Source organism: Carassius auratus, chromosome 40, assembly GCF_003368295.1.
Source record: "Carassius auratus strain Wakin chromosome 40, ASM336829v1, whole genome shotgun sequence".
NCBI lineage: Eukaryota > Metazoa > Chordata > Actinopteri > Cypriniformes > Cyprinidae > Carassius > Carassius auratus.
In genome coordinates, this window is record NC_039282.1 from 13135327 (window position 1) to 13160980 (window position 25654).

The following is a 25654-nucleotide window of genomic DNA, read 5'->3' on the forward strand; positions in this document are numbered from 1 at the left end:
GTGCTATTTATATATTGATTTATCTCATGAAACTAAACCTATCCAGTGTATGAAACAAAATCTTGCTGAAGTGTTTTGCAAGCGTGTGATATATAAAAGCATAGCTTCTGCTGGCCTGGCTTACCCATCAGTGACTCAAATTACCCTCATGCCGTTTGACCACAACCGTCAATCAAATACACCCACATGCTTATACTAAAATTCCCATCTCTTTCTTTCTCTCTGTCTCTCTCTCACTCACACACACACACACACACACACACACATACATACATACTGAGGTGTGGAATGTGGCTTGTGATCAGATCAAAGACTTTACACTCTCCCTTAACAACACACAATACAGTGCTGTATGTGTTCACTCATATTTCTTTACTTTCTAACATCATGACCCAGAAAACGCAAAGGTCAGTAGATCACATCACACTTCAGAGCCGTTATACAACACACAGGCAACGTGTTTATCAGAGCATGCATGTAGATTAGTTCATGAAATGTCAAAGGCAGTGTAAAGTATCCCAAATGTCACTGTGCGTGTGTACATGTTTGTTTGTGTAAGCTCAGACTAAATGTTAAAGTAATATTTAGCTAACGATATACAGCAACCATAGTGCCAAGAATAACAGCATGCATGCTTGCAGATACACTCAAATGCGTACACTGTGATTTCAATCTCATGCCTAGCTTAGTAAAGGAATCTTGATGACATCACTAGGGCACAGGTCAATGGTTCTATTGCGTCATAACTCGAAAGGCAACAACAGCCTCACTTGTGGTTTTGTAACTTTTAACAGTGGCTACTTATGCCTGTGTATATTATAATATAAACAAAACTAGCTTATGGTTCAATCCAACGTCATTATCCAAGTTACATAACAGACACATGCATCAAACATAAACAGCTGTGAATGTGCAGATTTCGGTTTTAGCTCGTAACTATTACTGACGATCTCTTTCTCTCGCCCTCCTATTCTGTAAGCAATTGTGTTTTATTGTGTCTTGGGATTCGGTTGCTTGTTGTGCCATGCTGCATCCAGTGTAGACACCATAGATCACTGATCATAGAGGATGATACAAAAAAAAAATCTCTTGCCTAAAAGTATTTCACATGGTGTTTACATCTTATTCTTAACGGTAATGGAGCCGTTACCATCGAGGACATCACTGGCATTTGTACTGCAGCACAAACACATTCACACAGATGATTTATTGTGCACATGGCCTAAACTGACTCGGCACCCTGTGTGCCCGGTAAATCTCAATAGCTCACAACTGCCGAGGAATCCTTTGACATTACAGGTCTTGGGTATTAGCAGTAGTACAATGTTCCTTCAATGACCCTAAACCAACTAAAAGGACACATATTCAGTAACACAATTTTGTGTTACTGAAATATTTAAAACATATATAATATTATTTATGAAGAATTACAATCATATTTTGTAGTTCAAAGGGCTTTCTATACAATGAACGTGTTGTACGTGTTTGTAGGGTAAACATTTGAATTTGGGTAGGTCAAATTTAGGCTAAAATGCACAAAAACGCCCCAGAGTTTAAGGGGTTAAATGAACCATAAGTCTTGTTTATGGTCCTTTCTCAAATCTGTTCCCCTTTAAAATGTAAAATATTAATAATAATAATAATACTGATCAAGTGGAAGTAATAAAATAATTATTTGTTCATTGGACTACCATGAGATAGCCAACAACATTTTATTCAAAAGTGCATTAAAAATGTAGAAAAAAAATGTATGAGGTGCTGTACACCAATCATTCCTTTCAAAACTTGAATGACCTCTGTGTGCGGTTGCCTTTTCATCCCTCGTGATGAATTAATTTGTCTAATATGTCATACAGCAGGGGTTTGAGGTCAGACGAGTCTCCAGCTTCACACAGGATATCTTGGATTAAGCTGGATCATTTTGTTTCTCTGACCCTGAAAGGTGAAAGAACATCCCGTCTCTAATGAATAAGCGTCTTTTCAAACCCTGTCCTCAGTGCAATACATATTACCTTTTCAGACTACGCACTAATCCAGTGTTTACGACTTGAGCTGAATGCTCGCATTCTACAGCGTATCCCATACCTAATCCGAGTCACACACGCTGAAACTGAATTACCCCCGAAACGTCCCGCGTCCTGCTTCAGATGAGCGCCGCATGACCGCTGCAGTATTTCTGGAATGTTTGTACCCAAAACGTGCCTGATTAGGATCCGAGTTTACTGAGCTATATTTAGAGACAAACACACAGAAAAGGGAGTTTGAGTCAAAGATCCCGTATGGGGTTGAGGGAAAACAACAGTGAGCGAAAGAAACTTTGCGACCCACCCCTCCTCTTCTAAAACCACATCTAACGTCCATTCAGAGAAAAGCAGCAGGGATATTATTGGCGCGTGCGCAGCTGTTTAAACTGGATGTATCAAAATGATTTAAAACACTTGACATCGTGGGCTCGGCTTCCAACCAAAATTGTTTTTGTGCCCACTATTGAAGTGTACTTTGAAACTAGCGGAGGCCTGCCTGCAAATACGTCTGATAATTCCGAAGATTGATGTGGCTGCAAACCGATCGCTCCAAACGTTTTGATTCTTAAAGCTTGCTAGGAAGCTAGCTGTCAGTGCAGAGATCGGGCCTACAGACACCGCTCGCTCAAAGCTTAATGACTGTTTATCAGTGGTTTCGGCCTTACTGTTAATGAAAGGGTGGCCTACCACCTCAAGAGCCTTGTCATCTCCTCTTGGCCTCTGATAAAAGCACCCGACTCCCTGGGCTTTGATCATTTTACCCAAAAAAAGCTAAAATGTAGGACTTGGCAGTCAAAGAAGCTGCACAACAGACTTTGTCAGACCACTTGTTGTGCCTTCAGGCTTGAAAAGCATTTTAAGAGGCCAGATACTTGGCTGAATTAATGATGCGTTTGGTGTCGAGCCTCTGAGATGACCCACCGACTTACTGGAACTGCCCCCCCCCCACACCCTTTCACATTTAATTAGCAATAAGCACATTGGGAATTCTTTGGAATTTCGGTCAGATGTACTTATATGTGAAGCCTGACCCTGAAACGGTCAGTTGCTCATAGACATGTGTGCGCATGCAAGCATATGGTATAAACGTTCTCCTCTCCGTCTGAGTTCATTGCTACCCTTCTCAGAGTTAGATAAGGACACATCTGCTGAGTATTATCCCCCAGACTGCCATGGGGCCCCTTTATACATCAACCCCTCACATACTGCACACACCCGTGCATGGACACATGGATACACCTCCTTGTGGTTTTCTTCCACACTTCCAGTCTTTGCTCTCTCCATTTCATTTTTGCTTCCAGTGCACTGCTCTACTTTAATCTGCACCTTTGTCTCTTTTCAGCCTTGTTTTTGGCTTATCAGGTCTTCTGATAGTTTGCTACCTTTTCTCTGTTTACTTTTTATCTTTCATTCATATCTCTTGCCTCCAGGCCTGCAGGCCCAGGATAGACCTGGCCCACCCAAACATGAGTTTGACCCACCCTGACAACCACCTCCAACTCTTTCAAGAGACACTGTACTGGTGGTGATGCAATATATGAGAGAGAGAGAGAGAGAGAGAGAGAGAGAGAGAGAGAGAGAGAGAGAGAGAGAGAGAGAGAGAGAGAGAGAGAGTTGAAAACAGAAAGATGATTTCTGACTGTGTTTAGTTAAACAGTTGGGACCCTCTGCTCTCTGAGTGCTTTAAAACTGGTTTCGGCAGAATAAGTGTGAACTCCTGTGATGGAGATGAAACGTTACCACAGCAAAGCAGAGAGATCCGCTTATAGCACCCTACAACAAAGACAACACTGAGAACATGCGCTTTAAAAAAGCCATTGTCTGTCTGCATGTTCTGCTATTGGACCTCAGTCATTCTCTCTGCATAATGAGAGACCATAAACACTTTATAAACCAGGTGTGTATGTGTCTGTGAGGAGAAGGGGGGTTTATAGACTTTAAAAGCTTTCTTTGTTACTGCATGCCAGCTTCAATGTTTCAATATTGCTCGTTGTTCTTTGTCAGATGCATTTAAACATTTTTAGCCATTAACCGTCCTGTGCCATTTGTGCAACAAAGATAAATAATATCGCAATTTAATGATGACAAAACACTTAAACTGGAAAATGTGTGAATGGGCTTTAAACAACTGCATAGCAACAAATACAAAATACAACCTAGCAACTGCATAGTAACTCACTAAAACCATCCCATCAACAAAATCCTCTCTGTAAGCCACTAGCAAAAAGTGAGACCCTGGCAACCACCCACAACACCCTAGCAAGTGTAGTATAAGCGAATATCAAACATTAACCAAGCCATTTAACAACAGTTATCAATTAGTCTGAATTGCATCAGTTTCGCTTCTATTCATAGTTGTTTAAATATGTCGAAACCTGTGCATCACTAATCTGAAACAGCGAAAAGCGAGTTTACTGAGGCTAACTGAGTTAAAGTGGGGTATATGAGGACACCATCACCAGTGAGAGCGCTCACAATCTGGGCCGGTGAAAGCAAGGACACTGCTTTCTCATGCGGGACTTTTTGCCAGGCAGCATGTAACAAATCTCATTAAATACTAAATACAATCAGGGTAAAATCCCAGCAGCTAGCAGGTTAATTGACCCCAAACACACACACACCCAGAGTAAGGAGATCCTTTTGTCTGCTGCTGGCCAGTCACAGAGCTCCTGCTGAAGGAATGTCTGTGGAGAACTCCATTGATGAGGTACGACCTCATGTCCTTCTTTGCTTCTCCACATTCTGAAAGACTTTCCATATGCTGCAGGCCTCTAGAGTCAAGTCTACATGCCACAAATCCAGACTCTCCCGTTGAGTACCTGAATATGGAAACAAAAGCCAAGATGTAGTAAAATTCAACTAGAGGACAGACATATAGGCAAAAACATTATTCCACCACCATTTAAAAGTCATCTTTAAGATTATTATTTATTTTTCTTTTTTATGTTTCTGATAATGCTTATCAAGGCTCCATTTCTTGGATCAATAAACCAGTAGAACAGTAATATTGTCAAAATATTTAACTTCAAAATTACTGTTTTCCATTTTAATAGATTTTGAAATATAACTTATTCTTGTAATGCAAAACTGAATTTTCAGCATCATTACTCAAGTGTCAGGATTCTTCAGAAATCACTATAATTTGCTAAATTTGCTGCTTAAGAAATTATTTTTTTCTGGATTCTTTGATAAATAGAAATTTCAAAGCATTTATTTGAGATTTAAATATTTTGCCACATTCTAAATGTCTTGACTGCCACATTCTAAATGTCTTGACTGCATCAGTTTAATGCATTCTTACCGAATTAAAGAATTTATTACTTACTAAAAAGCTAAATTTCTCAGACTCAAAATTTTAAATGGCAGTGAAGCTTATTTCAAAAAAAGCACAAACCAAATACTTAGTACTTAGAATACAATGAACAATACCTTAATGACAAGTAGCACCTGTCTTCTAAAGTTGAGATATTTATCGCATAAGGCTACAGGAGAAAAATATATATGGTTAATTAAATCAAATCTGTGCCAATAGCACATATAAGTAAATAAATAAATAAAAATGCATTATCAATTACTAATATATATATATATATATATATACTCAAAGCCATACTACATTGTGAATATGATGATGATGGAATGGGCTGCATCAGTTTACAATAAAGCCACTTGTGTTGGATGCATTGTGTCATAAAGAGCACAGGAAACAACAGGTTCAGAAAAGATAAGCGCTTCTACTTTATTACACTTCAAGGTTCCAGAAGATACCATTCTTCTAAATAGGGGAGGGGAGGGGTTTACACAGCCCTCTCCTTACTGCTTGTCATTTCATTCAATTAAAACGAACATATTTGTTTACAGGTGCATACATCCATTCATCTGTATAAACACTCATATTGTTTACATGTTTCAATTCATTCATTCATTCATTCATTCAAGAAGACCAATCATCTGCTTGCTTTGAGTATGCATAAAACCAAACATCACTGGTCAGTCCAATATCCACCAATCATTGGTTTTCATTTATACAGTATTTACAAAGGAGAACAAGTTTGGTTGAGATGTTGAAGGTTTGGCCACATAATCGTGGGAAGAGTGATGCCCCACACCCTGTATCGCAATACAACCGCGGGGTGCTAAATCGACAACTGCAACCTATCGAATGACAGGTAACCTTTAGAACGGCCTATCAGGTTTCAGGAACACCACTGTTACAGCCAATCAGAACTAAGGAAAACACAAGTGTAACAGGTTTCCAAAAGCAATTCCATCCGGAGTTAGTGGGGGAAAAACGGAACTCCCTGATGTGCATGATACATTAATAAGCATCTTTTAAAAAATTAAGGAAAATCTACAGAAGCGTACCATTCTCTTAAAAAGGTTGGATTACACATTTTACTATAAAAGCAAATATTCCCCACAAAAAGATTGCGCATAAGAACAGTGGACACATTTTAAAAATATGTTGAGATTATACAGGCAAAAAAATTATAAAAATTGAAACACCAACCTTGAAATGTTAAATACTTTAACTGTCAAAAGAGAACCAACATTTCTATTCATTCAATAATTTACAGATTGTTCATCATATATTTAATTTCAGCAGCAAACATGAGACATTGAGTTTATTTATTTTTTTACTTTTTTTTTAAACCGGTTACTGTGAACTTACCATCGCCCCAGCAAGAGTTATTTTAAGCAAAAATAAATCTTATGAAATAAAAGATAAATCTGCAATGAAATAAAACTTTAAAATAGCAACTTTGACTGGCTTCCAAGGTTTAACAGCAGAATGCTTAAAAAAAAAAAAAAAACTGCACTGCTGCCTGTAAAATCGACTGTTTACGTGAACTCTTACAGCACTTGTTCAGTTTGATACAATCTGATCAGAAATGTTAGTTCAGTCCTGGGATTTACACACCCATGAATGTGAAGCTCTTTATTGAGCCCAACCAGGACTGTAAGGCCTCATTTGTGACGATATTGATAGAATAAATAAGTAAAAGTCTGCCCCTCATCATTCACAAAATCTCTGTATTGTTCATCAGGTAATAATTTAATGAAAAAATTAAAATTATGGTAACCATACCTGTGCATATATCATTGAAAACTAAAAATTAAGTGAAAGAAAATTTGTACCAAAATGTATATATATTTTTTTCTGTGGATGGGTTCTGTTTGCAAGCCAAAAAATATCTATGAGATATGCTTTAATTACATTAGCATGGAAACAATAAACAAATAAAAAAGGTTTTAAATATATAATAATTTTTTTTTAAAAGAAATGAAATAATTTAAAAAATGAATAGTACCAAGATGATTATTCATAGTTCTGTTTGGAAGCCATATATACTCTACATGAGATATACATTCATTATTAAAAATCGTTTATTGATTTTTGTGCTAAAAAAAAGTTTTTAATAATAAAATAAAAATAGAAATAAAATGATTTAAAATAATAGTAAAAAAAAAATGGGGGTGAAGTTGTGGTTGGAGGCCAAAATAAACACCACGGGATTTAATATGACTAAGTATGAAATGAAACATGGGTTTGACAGACATCACAGTGTGTGTTTGGCAGCATGAGGGTCAGTCATGGCTCACAGTGCTGAAACACAGTGTGTGTGTGTGTGTGTGTGTAAACTCTTGTAAAATCCTGAGGTGAAGTCGGGGGGTGTTTGAGGTTCTCTGTACTGGGTGTATGAACGTGTCTAACTGAGAGCTGTATCACAACATGTAATTCCAGATGGAATGGAAATATCTGGCAGAACTGACAGAAACAGGTACAATCAACACTGTTGGGGACTGTCGTACAAACCCAACACAATATGGCTGCTTCGTAAAGCATTCCTGTACCAAAAAAAAAATTGTCGTACATTGGCTACTAGTGAAGTAACATCATTTACATAAATATTATTAATGGAACATTGCTTGAGAGGCTACACTACTACTGCAGTACCATTGGCCTTTATCTCAAAAGGTGCCGTTTTACCATGTTTGATGGTAGAAATTGATTTGTACCGAGTCTGTAACAGTTGGACAGTAAAGTCTGGTAATGTCTGAAGAGGGGAGCACAGCGAAAGTCCACTTGAGAGAGATTTATGGTTAGTGGAATCCAGCACTTGCGGGTCCGGATACGTGATGCTATGAGGTCTGATTGTCCAAATGGTTTTGGTAGCGTCTGGGTGATAATGTGGGTCTGGAAGGTTAGTGAGTTTATCGAGGTCCGGCTTTTGGTGAACAGGGAGAGATGTTGAGTCTTGACGCTTGAAGATGCGGCGGCTTTATACTCTTCATTCTGGTGGAAAAAAGGAGAAACAAACGTTAGTCAGACGATCAAAAGCTACAGACAACACAAAATAAACCCGAAAAGCACTATTTAGAGTAGAAACACACTGTTAATCTGCTTTTTTAGGAACACGCTCGTCTATAGCGTCCTCTCACACACAAAAACAAAGAAATCCTCCCTTTCTCTGTTTACTTGAAAACACCTCTCCTTCTTGGATCCTTCTTTCGGCCTGAGGAGTAACTGACCTTGACAACGGTTGATAAACAAGCATCACTGTTTCCCTGGAAACACTCAACACAAATTTGAACAGCTTGAGAGGAGCCAAAAGTTTATGACATCATTGCTTGGCACAAACACAGAGAGAGAGAGAGAGAGAGCACAAGACCTGATGCAGACAATCTGCTCTCTTTCTGTTTGCCTCTCTTTATCCATTCACAAGTGTACGTGAGCCTCATCCGAAAGTGGCGCTCCTGACTCCTGCCCTGTTCAATCGCACGTCTAATCCACTCAGACGCACACAAACAACTACAAGCTCTTCCCATTATATAACACTCTCACTGACTGTGATTAAAAGATCAGAATGTAGACAGTAAGCATTAGTGCACACACACCTGTTCACCATCAACAAAGTGACGGCATTAAGACGTCACTCATATGTGCTGTAATTCTGGGCTTATGATTGGTCGTGACTTCAGACACGGGTTTAAAGTCGACATGAAAAGACATGCGCATTTCTAATGTGATGTGAAACTGGATATTTGATAACCAAAATTGTGCGGTCACTTTAACTGTTGCTCTGTGAGATTTTGCAGCCGTACCAGATCATGGACTCAGTGAGTGGAATTCAAGACCAGACTCAGTTTAATTTGTTAACCGAATCATTCAGTTTTTGTGAAGTGAATCAAAAGATTCATTAAAAAGATCCAACTGAAAAGAGTGAGCCGCACATGCTGTAAAGCCTACTTTGATAGTGCATTTGCATCTTGTATGCTCTCCTCCCTCATCGTTTTATTTATGCATAACAGCAGAAAGAAAGAAGTACAGAAAGTAAATGAGGTCAACTGTGACGTTCACTTTTACTAAGTTTACAAGTGTTTATATCCGTGTACATGTGTTCCTGTACAAACCGCTGCCCTCTTTCCATCCAGCTGACATTATTCTGACACCAGCTGGACTCTGGAATACACAACCTTGCCTGTATCAGAGTGAGCTTATTTGTTTAGACTGGTCTGATTATGTGCCCAAACCTTTTACCTGAAGCTGTCGTTGCTTTGGACACAGTGGTCATGATGTCATACATGAAAGAGAACGAGCCATTACAACACGGAACGACTGACCTGATTTGTTATTACCATTCAAAACAAATACTGATTTAATTCCTCACTTAACCTCTGAAACCAGTTCTGGGGTACTTTTCCATTACTTACTTTAATTGCACACAGAAAGCATGACAGTAGGCCCTGTGATGGAGCCGAGGAGAAGTAGGCCCCAGCACGGAGCTCGTGGTCATGATTAGGCCCCAGTTTAAATGTACGGGAAGGACCAGGGCTGAGCTCAGAGCTGAAGAGGCAGTGGCTTGAGACAAACCTCAGCTATAAATACAGCACTGTGCAGCAGCAGAGCAGAGAGCCGCAGGTCTAATAGTGCAGCGCTGAGAACATGAAAGCCCCCTTACATCTCTGCAGCAAACCCGACGTCAAGCGTTTTTATAGTGCAGACATTTTTAGGGCCTCCTTTCTCTTTACTTAGAAAACCAGACAGATGGAGAAAATTGCAGAGGGTGAAATTATAAGCTGCCGGACTGTGCAAACACGTAGCGTGGGAAAAAAGAGAGGGAGCACCACTCAAAAATGCCGCTACCGGATGTCACAGCATCCCGGAATGAGGGGCAGGAACTACTGGTAGTATTCTGCATTTCCAGAATTCAGATTCTAAAATTCTGTACCAGGAATTAGCGCACCACAGCATGCATGATGTGTCAATCCCAAAATAATCTTTATGATGTCAAAAAAGACAAGACTACAGAACTATATAGCCATTCATCTATGAACTTGATTCCAGTGTATGTTGCATCACATATGAACAAAATGGACAAAATTGCAGAATAAGAACATGTTCTATGTTCCATGACTTGACCAGGTTGTCCGGTTATATGCCTTTTAACATACAAATATCTGTCAGACATTTTACACAAATGGAAATCACAGAATTCACTGAAATGCAAAAGTAATACCATGACTACAAATATGTTTTGTCCAAGGTGGTGGACTAAATTATAAATTTACTCTACTCAATACTGAACTCTAAAAAAGATAAAATAATAAATAGCATTTCCATATAATTTAAAACGTACTTAATGAATAATGTACTTAATATACATATATACATATATATATATATATATATATATATACATATACATATATATATATATATATATATATATATATATATATATATATATATATTCACACACACACACACACACACACATACATGCATACATATACACATATATATATATATATATAAATAAATTAATTCAACAAGGATACATTAAATTGACCAAAAGTGACTGTAATTACATGTTTAATGTTACAAAAGATGTCTTTGTCCAATAAATGCTGTTTACCAGAATAAATTACATTTTAAAATATATTTCAACAGAAAAAAAGTTATCTTAAAATTGTAATAGTATTTCACAAATATTACTGTTTTTGCTTCTTTCAAAACAGTAAAAACTTCTCTACTCCAAACGTTCGAGTGTAGTTATACTAAATAAAAATATCTATTAATAAAGTACCTGGAAAACACCTTTTAAAAAAGGTAAAGTGTGTAATTTCTCTATCACAAGTGTCACAAAACTGAATTACAAAAATGATGTTTCCAGACAGGTTATCCCAAACCAAATCTCACACCATTGTCTAAGCTCAAGTTATATCTGGCCCAACTGGGGTACTTAAACAGACCATTTCCATTTGGTGCTGCGAATGACAACTGATATCTCATGCTTCACCTTCTACATCCCCTCTTACACTTCAAGGTTTTCCATGATCGGGACTGTGGGAATATTCAGGTCTCTTTACAGCACTGATAAAAAGATCAACAACTTGACTTTCCCAAAGCTGGGACGTGTGCCTTTTTCAATGCCGCCAACATATAACATGCATCACATGCATGTGTTAAAATAAGCACATGTAATAGAAGCCCGCATTACAGCGTACTGTAACATCACACACCCCACACTACAGTAAGTTATCTGCACACTCATACAGCGTCTGAAGCAGTGGGATTTGGAGCTTTACTCTGCAGAGAACCTTATAAGGCCGCGAGTGAGGGGTGGTGCTCATCCACCATGAGCTCAATGAACTAACGTCATTCAGCCTTGTAACACACACACACACAGGCATCCTGTGCCAGGACTTGGGAGAGTGGAGACATTTTTAGCCCCCTGAAACTTCCACACACATCCATCCCCACGCGCTGCGAGGGATACTGTTACAGATGTGTGCCACAGTGTGTGCGGTGATTCGGCTCAGCTGACGTCAGTACACAGGTCGTATTCGCTGAGCGAGAACATTCAAACGCTGATGCCAACACACATACACACACACACACACCACAGGCTCTTGTTGAATCCCAGACTTCTGAAGTGAGAAATGCTTATTTAAAGAGATAGTTCACATTAAAAAAGTACTAATTGTCATTAACTCACCCTTCCAAACTCATAAAACTTTAGTTAATCGTTAAACTTAAGCGGTTTTTAGTGAAACCTGAGAAAGTCCTGGTAACCAAAATGTAAAAGATTCAAAAAGGTTATAAATAGGGATTCACCAATACATAGGCCCACAAACGATATCGTTCGATAAAAGCAATTAACCAAACTATTTCAATTGGCTGATTGTTTAAAAAAGCTGAGGATCAGGGTACGGCTGTGCAAATAATCAAATGGGATTGTCATGCGCATCTCATCGGTAAAGTCAGTTCTGTGATTGGTAGTAGATCTCCAGAACGTGCTTTCAGATGGAGCGGCATTTACACACAGAGCCGTAGTTCATTGACAAGCTACGCAATATTGTGTTTAAAAATGGAATGCGATTCATTGGCGAGATGTGGATTTAAAAAATATATATATAAAATATAAAAAAAACAAACGCATTCCATTTTTTGCACAGCCTTAGATCAGGGACGATTATATCCTGTAAATCTAAAGGGGAAGAGAAACGAGTCTGAATGTAACTTTTGTGTGAAGAAGACCTTGTGTAGAATTTAGGGATGTCAAATGTTAATAAAATGATTATACAATCTAACTTTAAAAAATAGCTCAGTTAATGCAGGTTCAATTTGACCCTATGAATCACCCATAATTCAAGCCAGGGCTTCCAGGTCAGTGTTTTTTCTCTTCACTGAACATTATTTACAGCACAACTCCCATCCAATAGTCATAAAAAGCTTTGTGCTTTGTTACGCTGATAAGAAACAAAATATGTGCTCTAAAATTATGTAAATCTTTATCACAAATTCAAACAAAAAAATGCCATTTTGATGCTCTTAAATGTGGCATGACAGATCGCTGAACCCATTCAAGACATTTTCTTTTTTTTACTGAAATGCACATCCAATGGACACTTTACTATCCCATGAGGCCAAGGGAGACGCCTGGTAGGTCAATGACAATGAAAACATAGCGAATACAGTACATTTGGATTAAATTCATGCTATATAGAACATATATTTTTAGTAATTACTTGTTCAAAAGTAGTACCCTTGCCCACTCAAAGAGAATGTGATTTTGAATGCAGCCCATATGTGTAAGAATGTATGTGTCAATCATTGTGCAGATGTAAATAATAACCTAATGTAATATTGAATCATATAATGAAATCATATCTCTTTACAAGACTTGGATAAAATCACTCGAAACATATGGATTGGTTTTACGACATGTTTATAACCTTTTTGGAGCTTCTAAGTTTTGGTTACCTGGACTTTCTTTGGAGGAACAGAAACCTCTCAGGTTTCATAAAAAAAATATCTTAATTTGTGTTTTGAAGATTAACTTCATGGGTTTGGATCAACACAAGGGTAAGTAAATGGCAGAATATTCATTTTTGGGTAAACTCTTTAAAAACCAAAACACACTGACAACCCCCCACTCATACAGTAACAAAACGATGACTAGGAACTTCCCGGCTACCTCACGATTGGGGAACTTCACGCTCCCACAGCACTGGGGGAGACACCACACACAAAACCACATCAGAGGTTTCCACAACACACCATGAAGGAACACACCAATGCAGAATTTAGATGCAGTTTGATTATCAGAGAAAACAACTGATAAAATGAAAAAAAAAAAAAAGGTTGAAAACATTGCGAAACAAAATGGGGATTAAAATGTTGGTGTTTGTGACAAGCAAACACATTGGTGCAGCCTCTTTAGGGGCCAGAGAAAAACAAAGCGGCTGTATCAGCTCTGTGTGTGTGATGTGGAAGAGACAGTCTGTGCCAAATACCATTCCCTTTAGCAAAGGAAAAACTTCCATCTCCCACACACACACACACCAGATGTTTTGCCTACTTCAGCAAGTTGAGACACACACACACACATTGGGTTTCTCCTCCCCTCACCGCCGCACTCATCCTAGGAGCTGTAAACTACAAGACTCACAGCAGATTTTCCCTCTGCCCAAGATGGCCATCCACCGCTGGCCTCTTTTGATATGGATGTGAGGTGAAAGTGGCTGTTGCTGTTCGTTGTCTCGGACGTGAGAAACGGCGGATCTTCAAAAGAACTTATCAGAGGAGGCTTATGGAGACCCACTTCACACTGCTCACAAAGGCTCTCTTTGGTTCGGTCACACTTTGAACATGGTTACATGTTTTGATAGAAGAATTTTTGAGGGGGAGAAAAGATATGACTTATGACCTTCACAAAAAAAACATGGTAAAATAAAGTTCTTTTGGATATGGTATCAAAGCTACGTGCCACTGTATTACCATGATACTGTGTCCAAGAAACATTGAAATATTATAGTACTTGCACATTTAATTATCACATAAATACCATTATATTTGAATTCAGCAAATATATATATAGTTAAAGTAGTAAGTTAAGTTATATATCAAAGTAATATTTGATACATGTTCATGTTTTTGGACATGGTGTACAATGTTTTTAAGGCATTACCATGATGAAATACTAAGGAATATATTAACATACAAGGATATTATCGTTCAATGCCACAGAATGTTTTTGTGAGAAAAGACTTTGAAAGTGGTAGCTGATGTTCTAAAGAAATAAAGTCTTGAGACTGATACAAAGGCCCGCATGATGAGATGCATAATGAGGTGTGTGACTGAGAGGGAAGAGTTACAAGAAAGAAAGGACAAAATAAATGTATATAATTTTATGTTTGTAGTTTATTTAGAATAGATTTCATTATCCCACAACATAATTTAATTATATTTATATTCACTTGCGAGAGCAGTTAAACAGTTTAGGAACAATCAAAGCTGACTTTGAAACTGAATTTTTTGCATCATTACTCCAGTCACACAATCCTTCAGAAATCCTTTTAACAATCTGATTTTCTACAAAAAAAAAAACGAAAAAAAAAACGAAAAAAAAAAAAAAAACACACATTTATTGTTATTATCATTATTATTATTAATTTTGAAAAGAGCTGAAAATCTGGTTTTTCTAGAGATAAATTAAAAGAACAGCATTGTCTGTTACATTTGTTACATTTACATTTATTTGTTACATTTATATTACTTAAATCAAGCTTTTGAATGGTATAGTAGTGTATGTTGTTATTGAAACTTCATAATGTTTCATTTGATTATATTCATTTAGTCAGGAATTATAGTTTGGAAAAAGTCTAACTAGTAAAATGTTTACACGTTATTTGAAACCTAATACAAGTATATAAATAAATAAAAAGAGACTTACTCATGTTTATAATCACTGCTGAATAAAGCGCTTCATTCTTTTTTTCTGAGGATATCCAAATCTCAAATCCTGCGGTAATCCACATCACATCTTTTTGGGGTGAATTATGTCTTATTCCTTTCATCGCGAAGCAATCAGTAAAATAAAAAAAAAACTAGAAGAACAGTCTTGCTGCGTTGTCTTCAGTTGTGTGGGCGTATTCAAGCCGCGCGCTTCAGTGAAACATTATAATCTGAATAGCGTGTTCAGCGTGGTCGCATCAGAAGATAATGAAGGGAGACATGAAAAATGGAGATTGCGTTGTTTTCATATGGATTACTTTACCACAGAATATTTGTTATTTAGCGTCATTCTTTTAGAGATCTTGACTGTAATATTTAGTGGTTGGACGATATATCGGCCAATATTTGGCATTTTGCAAATATCAGCATCGGCCAATAAATTTTTCTGCTTGGCCAATGTGTTCGAGGCCTGACTTTTATTTGACGGCGTGCCTGACTTTTATTTTGAATACGCTGAGAACAGTACATTCTCCCTCATTTGCTCAGTCTTTATATGACTAATGAACATTTAATATCACAAACCTTGCCTCCAGCTGTGAAATCTTGTGAAGTGTGCATTTTTATCCAGCATGATCGCGTGTTCTCTGTATGACGGTCGGTCCATGTTAATTGAATGCTTTAAACGTTAAACTCGTGATTTCAAATTATGCTGCGCTTTATGCATTCGCCCACTGTCATATTCATGTCATCACTGTGTGCTGTAAGTAAAATGAGAGTTACCCTGGCTTTATTTGAAAAATATGATTTCCAATGCACACAAAATTCCCAGAATACTGAGTGCCCTGTTGGTTACCGTGTTTACTTCCTTTTTAATTATATTTTTATTCAATATTTTTCAATATTTATTCTATTTTTATTCAATATTTATTGTTTATTTTACACATTTATTTGTAATCCACTGTCAAATGATTTCAAATATGTCAAATATGAATACATTTTTTTCAAAATAATAATCAGTTTTATTTCAGCTTTCGCATTATGTGCCCTTAAACAAAAGGCAACGGATAACAATGAGATTGAACACACGACTCTAAAACCATGTTACACAGAAAAAGGGGGTGAATAAAAGAGAAAGATGAAAATAAAAGGTAGCCTGCTTGAGGCGCAGGCATGCCTGAGTGGACTCACTTGATAAACTTTCCACTGACGCTCTGACCTCAGCGACAAGGTCAGACCTCTGACCTCACACACACACACAGAGAGAGAGAGAGAGAGAGAGAGAGAGAGACCTATAAACACTCATACAGTACGTAAGCCTCTCTGTGAAACATCCCAGAACATCGTTCGGCTTCATGCCAAGGTCATATTTACCGCCAGAAATGCAACACAAGCAAAAACAAATTTCAGTCTGTGAGTTTGCCACAGCTTCATTTGGATGGCGTCTACTATGTTGTTGTGGGGAGAACTGAGAGGAGAAATGATTTACTGCCACCCTCTAAAAGCAAATATACCGTCGTAAAGAAGAATTCACAGTCGTAAATATCGCACATCACCTACAACAAGCGCTCTCGCTCACACTGACGACTTCTCCTGTCATATCTTTATGAACTCTCTGTTCTTGCATTGGCCTTGCCCCAACCCTGACCAGAGAGAGAGAGAGAGAGAGAAAGAAATAAAAATGAGTGAGAGAACGAGTGTGTGTGGCTGGGGTGAAGTGAGGACATGAAGCTGAAGGATCCAACTGGGCCATGAGGAACTCGTCCAGACCAACGGAGCTGGGCGGAGTGGAAGAACAGTACTGCTTCTCTCTCAAACACACACACACACACACGGGCTAAAAATACAGACCCAACTTACAAACAAAGACTCAGCACTTTTGCTCAACAGAACTACACAGAAATATGAAAGACACATAGAAACACATACTAGGGATGTCAATATACTAAAATGTCAGTAGTCAAAACTATAAACAACAATTAAAGCAATCAATAAATCATACAGGTTTCATACTTTTCTGGACCTTGACAGTGTAATTTACTTGGCAGTTAATGGGACGGTCACAAGCCTCCCGGTTTTCATCCAAAATGTCTTAAATTGTGTTCCGAAGATCAACAAAGTATTTACAGGTTAGGAACGACATTGGGATAGGTGATTAATGACAACATTTTCATTTTGGGGTGGAGTATTTCTTTAAAGCATTGAAGCATTTGACATCCTAACATGTCTTGACGGCATCTGGAGTGAGCACATTGCATAGCATTGTCAAAGAACATAGTTTTTTTAAAGCTACAGATAGAACAGGTTCCACTTTTACCTCATCAGACCAGACATTGTGATCTCCTATAAACAGACCCATTTGTCCCGTTCAAGAGACCATACCGTTTCAACTTGCGGCTGGCACCTATCAGTGCATGACAATGCAAAACACTCCACTTTCATTCAGTCAGTTCAAATGCCTGTCAAGCATCGGTGGAATAGCGGCACAGATCATTCCCTTACAAACCCATGGCTTACGTCCACCTGTTCGATGCCAAGTCTCGTTGGTGGGGGCTTGAACACTCTGATACCTGGCCAAGCTCACCACATCCTTCCATTCTGACCCTCACCCTAATAGTCAGCAGCACATTAGCAGTGCGAGTACTCTGTGTGAAATTACTGACACACTTAGAATGACTTTGAAGAACAAACGGGATGTGGGAGTTTATGTGGTTCTATCTCTGGCGAATAAAGCTAAACGCAAAGCTCTGATGTGGAAATGATACAATAACCACATAAAATTCAACATTAATGAGATGAGCAAGAAGAGTAATCACAGAGGATATTGGACTTCACAACACTAGACAGAAACGTAGATGTATTGTTACTTTTGTCGACATTTCTAAGAAGGCAAAAACATTTTGTTCTCCATTTATTTCAATTGAAATGAAGAATTCACTCCAAATTCAAATCCTGTCATTACTTTCTCACCCAAAACTTGTACAAACATTCTTCAGATGAATATATATCTATAAAACTTAACGTACGGTGCATATCAAACTGAATGAAGCCAAATGATATCTTTGTGTGAAGAATATTTCACAATTTCGAGTGCTGCTGCTGACATCAAACCCTGGAAGTCTAAATCAGTTCCCTTGAGATTTTCCTATGTGTTTTTCAATTCATGAGTGAAATAAGGCCTGTGGTAAACATATTTGGACATTTTGTTTTACAACATTAAACTGCACACACTCATACAATCTGATTTTTGTAACGTATATGTACTTTTTACCATCTTAATTTCTACTTTTGTCTTTCTTTTATGGAACAAAATCATATATATTTGAATTTTGAACTAACTTTCCATTTAAGACATTATTCAATACAAATTCTTAATTATAGTTACACGCGATATCAAATACAGAACTATTAAGTCTAAAGACAAAACAGTATGAAACTAGGACAGAAGTATATAGAATACTTCAATTAGAGGAATCCATGCATTTCACATTACTCAAATATTTGTCATTTCGTTGGCATTTGTGCTCTAAGCATCTGCCAATATTGACCTTGGGTACTGTTAACAATTTGTATAGCTGAAAGGGACAGGTTAACCCTATTAAGCAAACATTTACTTGCTGTCTTAAAACACTTCAAAGCAAAAACTAATTATTTGTGCTGTATGGATATAGATGACATGAAACGCTGATTGGAGAATTTTCTGGTTCCTCTTATACACAGCCTTGATCAGTTAATCTCTTAAACCCTCCATATTTCTCTCTCCTTTTCCTGCTGTGTGCCCTTTCTGCCTCTCGCTTTACTTCCTCTCCATCCCTCCATATCTCTGCCTGTGTCTACTTTAACAAGCGGCTCTGTAAAAACAGGCCCAAAAGCTGCGGTTACATTCCAACTGTGGAGCTACTCTCTCTCTCTCTTCCTCTCCCTCACACACACACACACACCTCATTTTCCCGTTCACACGCATTCCAAGGATCTCATCAAAGAACAGAGCACCAGACCTGCCAACCTCATCCCACTACTGATGACCTTGACAGCGATCTCTAATTTAGCCATTTTCATGAACATGCATCCTGCCTGATCTCTCTTCGCTCATGTATCAACCAGAGATTTTCATGAATTTCTATATCCAGCTGTAATATAAGGTCATGATCAATTAATTTAGCATAAATTCAGAAAATGCACTATTAATACTGATCATATTGAGGCATTAGAAAAGATTTAAAAGTACATAAAAAAGATGCATAACTGCATCATTGTACTATAAACATGAATAACAGCAGCTCAAAATGTGTCATTTATTGAGGAAAGGTGTGCTTTTACTTTACTTTAACTATACATTATAACTAATATGTTTGCCTGGTCAGGATAAAGTATGGTGATTTATTTAAAACAGAAATTATAAAATAAAAAATAAACAGATTTACCATTCCTTGGGATGATTTTCAGAATATTTCAAACTATTGGTGTTATTATAATAATTTTCTGAAGTTGCTAATATATTTTTATAAATGTATATGTGTTACAAAATTTAACAAAAAGGTTTCAAGAAATATATATAATATTGGCATTTTTCTCTTAATAAAATATTCAGACATGCATTACACTACCAATTCAAAAGTTTGGATCAGTAAATTTTGTTTTGAAAGAAATGATTTATTCAGCAAGAAAGCATTAAAAATTTTGACAGTAAAATGACACTAAAGACATTTACATTGGTGAAATATATTAAAACAGAAAACTTATTGTGGAATGTTATTGCAATTTAAAACATTACTTGTCTATTGTATTTTTCTATTTATCAAGTAAATGCAGCCTTGGTGAGCATAGGAAACATGAAACAAATCTTACAGGCCCTAAACTTTTTGAATATAATATATAATTTGCATTGATTTAAAAATGTGAACATGAAATTATCATTAATATAGATTATAAAATTGGGGGTACAAGTGACTAAATCAGCCATTCATAGGCTTCAAATTAATCGATGTCAATTAAACAATAGCCTATATTCAACTCAAAACATATCCTGAACAGATGCTTTCGTACTACCCGAATACCCAGGATTCTTTCTTATCTGATCCCAAGCTCCGCCCCCAACCGATCATGCTGCTGCACAGTACTTGGCACTTCAAATCTCCTAAAGGATGCAAGAAAGGGAGGGGAAAGACAAACAAAGAGGAAACGTGGTTGAATTGGAAAAGGAGGGAGTGAGAGGGAGAAGGGGACAAGAAGCCACTCTGAAGGGTGACCCCATCACGGTGGCCTGAGGTGGGCTGGGCTTCTAATCGTCTCACTCTGACCAAACCCACCAAAGAACTCTATCACCCCGCCCCACCCCACCGCTGCCCAATCATAATGTGGCTTTCTGAAGCCCCCCGGCATCTCAGTCTGTGGCCCCTTAATTCACTGTGACATGGGGAAAAAGCACTGCGGCAATAGCATTACCATAGAGATGGGTGGCACTGGCACGGAGCCACACAGAAGCATGCCATGAGCAGAACATGTGTCAGAGGAGACAGATGAAATCAGGAACTGGAGCTTTAGATAGACATCCTGCCAAAACTGACAACAGCACATGCAATAAATGCACCAAAAGTAACCCCTGCATCAAGAACTACATCAGAAAATGCACAAGTACAGGTGAAGATAAGCAGAGATAGTAAGAGGAAGCGTTTCCGTTTTTGCAGATGTCGACATCATCAAAGCTCGTCTCCAGAGGAACACAGGGGGCTTTACCAAGGCGCGCACACACACACACACACACACACACACACACACACACACAGGGCTTCCCAGAGTCAAAAAAATAATAATTGTTACGCAACACTGAAGCCCCTGTGCTCTCTCTCACCCCCCTAAATATCTCAAGCCAAGCTCAAAACACCCTCACACAAAGCGACCAATCCAAGCCAAGAAAGCATATGGGTACAGGTTCTCACCCCATCAAAACAAACGCCTCCTTAGACCACACTAGGGCAAATTTACTAAACAGTTGCGCAGAAACAGTCTGACTGAAATGATAATTCTGTCATCACTTACTTATCTTCATGTTGTTCCAAACCTGTATGACTTTCTATGTTCAGTGCAACACAAAGAAAACATCTCTGAAAATGTCCCTGTGTTTTTAGACCCCATTGACACTGTACGTAAAAAAAAACTGTATTCTTACAGAATTACAAAATAAATCATGCAGGTTTTTTTTGGATGAACCATCCATACCCATATCCTCATTCATTTTAGTGAAAACAACATCTTTATGAGCTAAAACAACAAGGGCAAATAAGAATGGATGCGAATAAGAAAAGCTATTAGCAATTATTTCATTTCTGTTCACACATAACAACAGGAACGGTGTCTATAAATCTATCCATATGCTATAAATTCTTAATAAATATGAAAAAATGGCATTGTCGTCTATAAATAAATGTGCACTTTAGTATCCACCTAGGTTTGTCACTTTGCACACATTTTTTTCTGAAATTGATTACATTTAATGTTGTGTACCCTTAAATGAATCTGGTAATAGAAAATACTATCAATAGTAGTAGCATTGACATCACTCGGGCAAGAAGTTTAAATGCATCATGGGAAACCCACACTGCTCTGCTAAAACCTGATATGCAATCATTGGGATACAAAAAAATACAAATAAAATACAAATAAATTCACATTTTCGGAAAAAAAGAAAGGGTGGAAACCCTACACTTGCTGAAAGGCAAGTAAATAAACTAAAACAACGGTAATAGACAGTCAACCAGGCATGACACACAAACCCTTGGGCAAGTGGAGAATGCGCAGAAGTGGCAGCTCTGTAGACTTCTCACAGCGTTTGCTTAAAATCAGAGACATCTCTGAAGAGTTGGACTCACATACTAAGTAAACTTCCATTCAGGAAAAAGACATCCTTAGAAGCTGTTTAGTGACTCACAAATACATATATGTGCTGTTTTTCCTTTTGTTGCATTGAGAACAAGTGTAGACATGCTAACCCTTTCTGCCTCCATTCACAAATATGTCCATTTATCAGCCTAAAGAGGGCCCAGTCATCAGTGGGAGGAAATCTAAACCCCCTCACCTCTCTTCTAAGATTTCAGAAAGGGATTTTCCACCAAAGACTCAAGCTACACAAACAAATGGGGGTTGTTTTTTATCATTAATAACATGATATTCATGTTAACAGTTGGCTTGATGACACAAAGACACTAAGAAATGTATAGCTCACACATGCCAATACTCAACCATTCTTAAACAAACACTTGGTCTTACCTTCTCTGCTTGTGAGATTGCCTCTGTTCTCACCCGATTTCCTGAAGTTTATACTGGCGTAGGCACTGAGCTCTTCTATACCTTCGACAGCTCCCAGCTCCACTGGCCGAGATTGGAACGCATTCCAGTCAGGAACATTGCTGCTCTCCATTTCTGCACTAGGTCCAGATCAATGTAGTTCAGGCCGTTCTGGTCATGGTTTGTTAAAGTGGGAATTGTGCCTGAAGAGGTTTCCCTTCGTCCATTGGTTACTGTAGATGCAGGAGGAGTGATAGAAGTAGCAGAGGCCTCACCAGGTCTTAACCACACATTCTCGAAAGAGGCTGAGCTGTGGCGCTTTACTTCACCTGACTGACAGGTGGCCAATGTGTCAGCTGACCCTCTGGTTGTTGTGGAAGCAAATGTTTCTGAACTGTTGTCGCCGTCGACCTGTGGGGTCAGCCCGGATTACTTTAGCCCATTGGTTTCGCCCAGAATTGGAGTTTACACGTTGTGAATGCACTAAGCCCTGACAAAGGGCCGATCAGAGACGATCTCCCTGAGGCACCACTTAACGCAGTCACATCATGCATTGGGTGATACAGAACAAGAAGGGGCCATCATCTCCATCTGGCAAGTCCTTGGTGATCAGCATCATTTGAGTATCAGGAAAGCTAGTGCAGGATGCTAACTGCATGCCAATGTAGTCCACGGTCACATGTACTCTCACAGGGCAGTGGAGGGGAGGATACCGAGTTTGATGGAGTGATTATGGCATAGTCTGAACAGGAAGTGGAAATCTGCATTTCTGGGCACAAATGCCCTGTCTGCGACCCCAGCTGCATGTTCATGTACTCGGATGATGAAAGGTCTGATGAGGCCTCAGCATCACTTCCAGAAAACCCAGGTGGGAACAGCGATGCTAAGCTCGCCGAAAACACCTTGTCATGAATTCAATGTTGACATACTCGCCAGGACTTTTTGGGCTCAGCGGGGAAGGGACTCTCACGTGTTCGTGGAAGAGTACTTGCTTTGCTGCGTGTCCAGTGACAGCCGTGTTGGACGTGTCAGCCTCCGTTGCCCTCTAACCTTTTGGTTTAACAGCAGACTGCTGCGAGTTGCCTTGACCACCCAAGCTGTCGCGCTTGCTGAAGACGAGGAAGAGTCTGCATATGCCAATCGACTCGAGCCTAGTGATATCCGAAGAGAGCTCTGGTCCTGCTTTCTGTTGGCATGTTTGAAGGAACGGGGCAAAGAGAAGTAAGCGTACATTGGCCTGGGAGGATCTTCTACAGGGTTGAAAAAGCAGTCTGGAGGTGTACTGGTCGTTGAACACTAGCTGAGGACATGTTTATGTAGTCTCCACAAGATGACACTTTACCTTCCATACTCTCTATGGAGAGCTTAGGGTTTGATGCCATTAGTCCAGATCTTGCCATAGTTTGTTGTGCCATCTGGAGAGCAGCTGCCACTTGGTGACATCATCATGTAACCATTAGAGTCAACATGTGAGTGTTGCGGGGGTTGATAATTTGTGTGGTGCAGACACACTTTTTTGGACTCATGGGCATGTAGTCACTGCTTTTCAATGTTGTAGTCGCAGGCACAATGCCTGGCAGCATGGGCATGTATCCGTCATCTTTGAGATCTGGTCTACTGTGGTCTTTAGCTTGTGAGGTGTCTATACTTCCTCTGGGTATGAATGTGTAGGCATGAAGGAGTGCCTGTGGGTTGATGACGATGATGATCCAGAGTGGCTTCTTGGGTATGTGGGCATCATTACAGTATATTCCTCTAGTGATGTAGCAGATGATTGTGAGGGACTCTTTTGATGGCATGGCATTGGCGGTGATGCACCAGAAGAATGCGTTCGCTTCCGGAAACATTTCTCCAGCTCGGGCTCCTCCAGTCTTGATGCCGTTCCCCTGGATTGACTTTGCAATTGGCTCCCAGTGCCAGGAAGAGAACCAGGCTTGGCCATGCAGATGTAGTTGTTTATCTCCTCCTCCCTGGCAGGAGGCGTGTGGCCAAGTGAGTCTGGAGTCACGCTACGGAAGGAGCTCCGAAAGTCGCAGGGGCTAGATCCATATTCATCTGAGGAGATGAAACCGCCATCACTTGGTGATCCAGATATGGAGGCACTAGAGCGGCGTGGAAAGAGGCAGTCAGATGTGGATCCGTGGCCGCTGGTGCTGCTGGATGACAGGCTGATGGGGCTGATGGCTGAGGGGGAGCACCGTGAAGTGGGCGTAGGGATTGATCTGCTGTGATTGAGCGGCGGGTGAAGTCTGGATCCACCCCTGTGTCGCTGCGACTGAGGTCGGGCTGTGCTCGGACTGCCATCAACAGACGCAGGTCTGGACATGGTGCCCTCCCCATCACTGGACGCTCTCACTCTGAATGAATGGCTGTGTTTGCCAGGTCTAACAGGAGAAGTGGTCGTCACACTCTCTGCCCGAGAGCGTCTGCCTAAGCCAACTTGACTGGGGGGAGGATTGTTGTTATGATGCCTCCTTACAGGCACTGAGATAGGGTTTGAGCAGTTGGAAGATGATTGACTTTTGCTGCGTGGCCTGAACTCCTCACTCATGGCTTTCATGGCTTCTAATATAGTTTCATGCATGTTCTGAGCCACAACCGAGTCATCCACTTGCATCCAAAACTCCCCAGGCCCGGTAACGGCAGATCTCCCAACTTCAATGAAAAAGAAATTTTCAGAGTGACCACATCTCCTAATGTTCATCAACTGCAGGACCACAGCGGCTGCATCAGAATTGAGTTTCACAAAACTGATAGTCTTATTGGTGAGGCATAATCTGTAAACACCTATCAAGTTCTTAGTGTGACCCAGACCCTTTGGTTTCAAAATAACCTGCCAGACCTCTTTGAAGGCAGGTCCCGGTGTGGCTTCGCTGTAATTATCCTCGCCATCTCCATGGCCCGCAGCAGTTTCGTAGACCTTACCTCTGTTATGAAGATCAACCAGGGCTTGATACCATGACTCCTGCTCTACCTCGCTGTCAGCAGCGAATGGCAAAATATTCATCCTTGGTGTAAAGAGCGACGAGATGTTTGTTTTTAGAATCCGCTCTTTTGTTGATGTTAAAGCAGCTCTCCAGCGGAATGGACTTTTTCGGTGCTC

At 39.3% G+C, this 25654-nt stretch overlaps 1 pseudogene; it reads right to left on the reverse strand.

Moving 5' to 3' along the window:
• Window positions 1-5737: 5737 nt before the first annotated feature.
• LOC113058917 (insulin receptor substrate 1-B-like) overlaps window positions 5738-25654 on the reverse strand; it is a 20522-nt pseudogene continuing 605 nt past the window's right edge.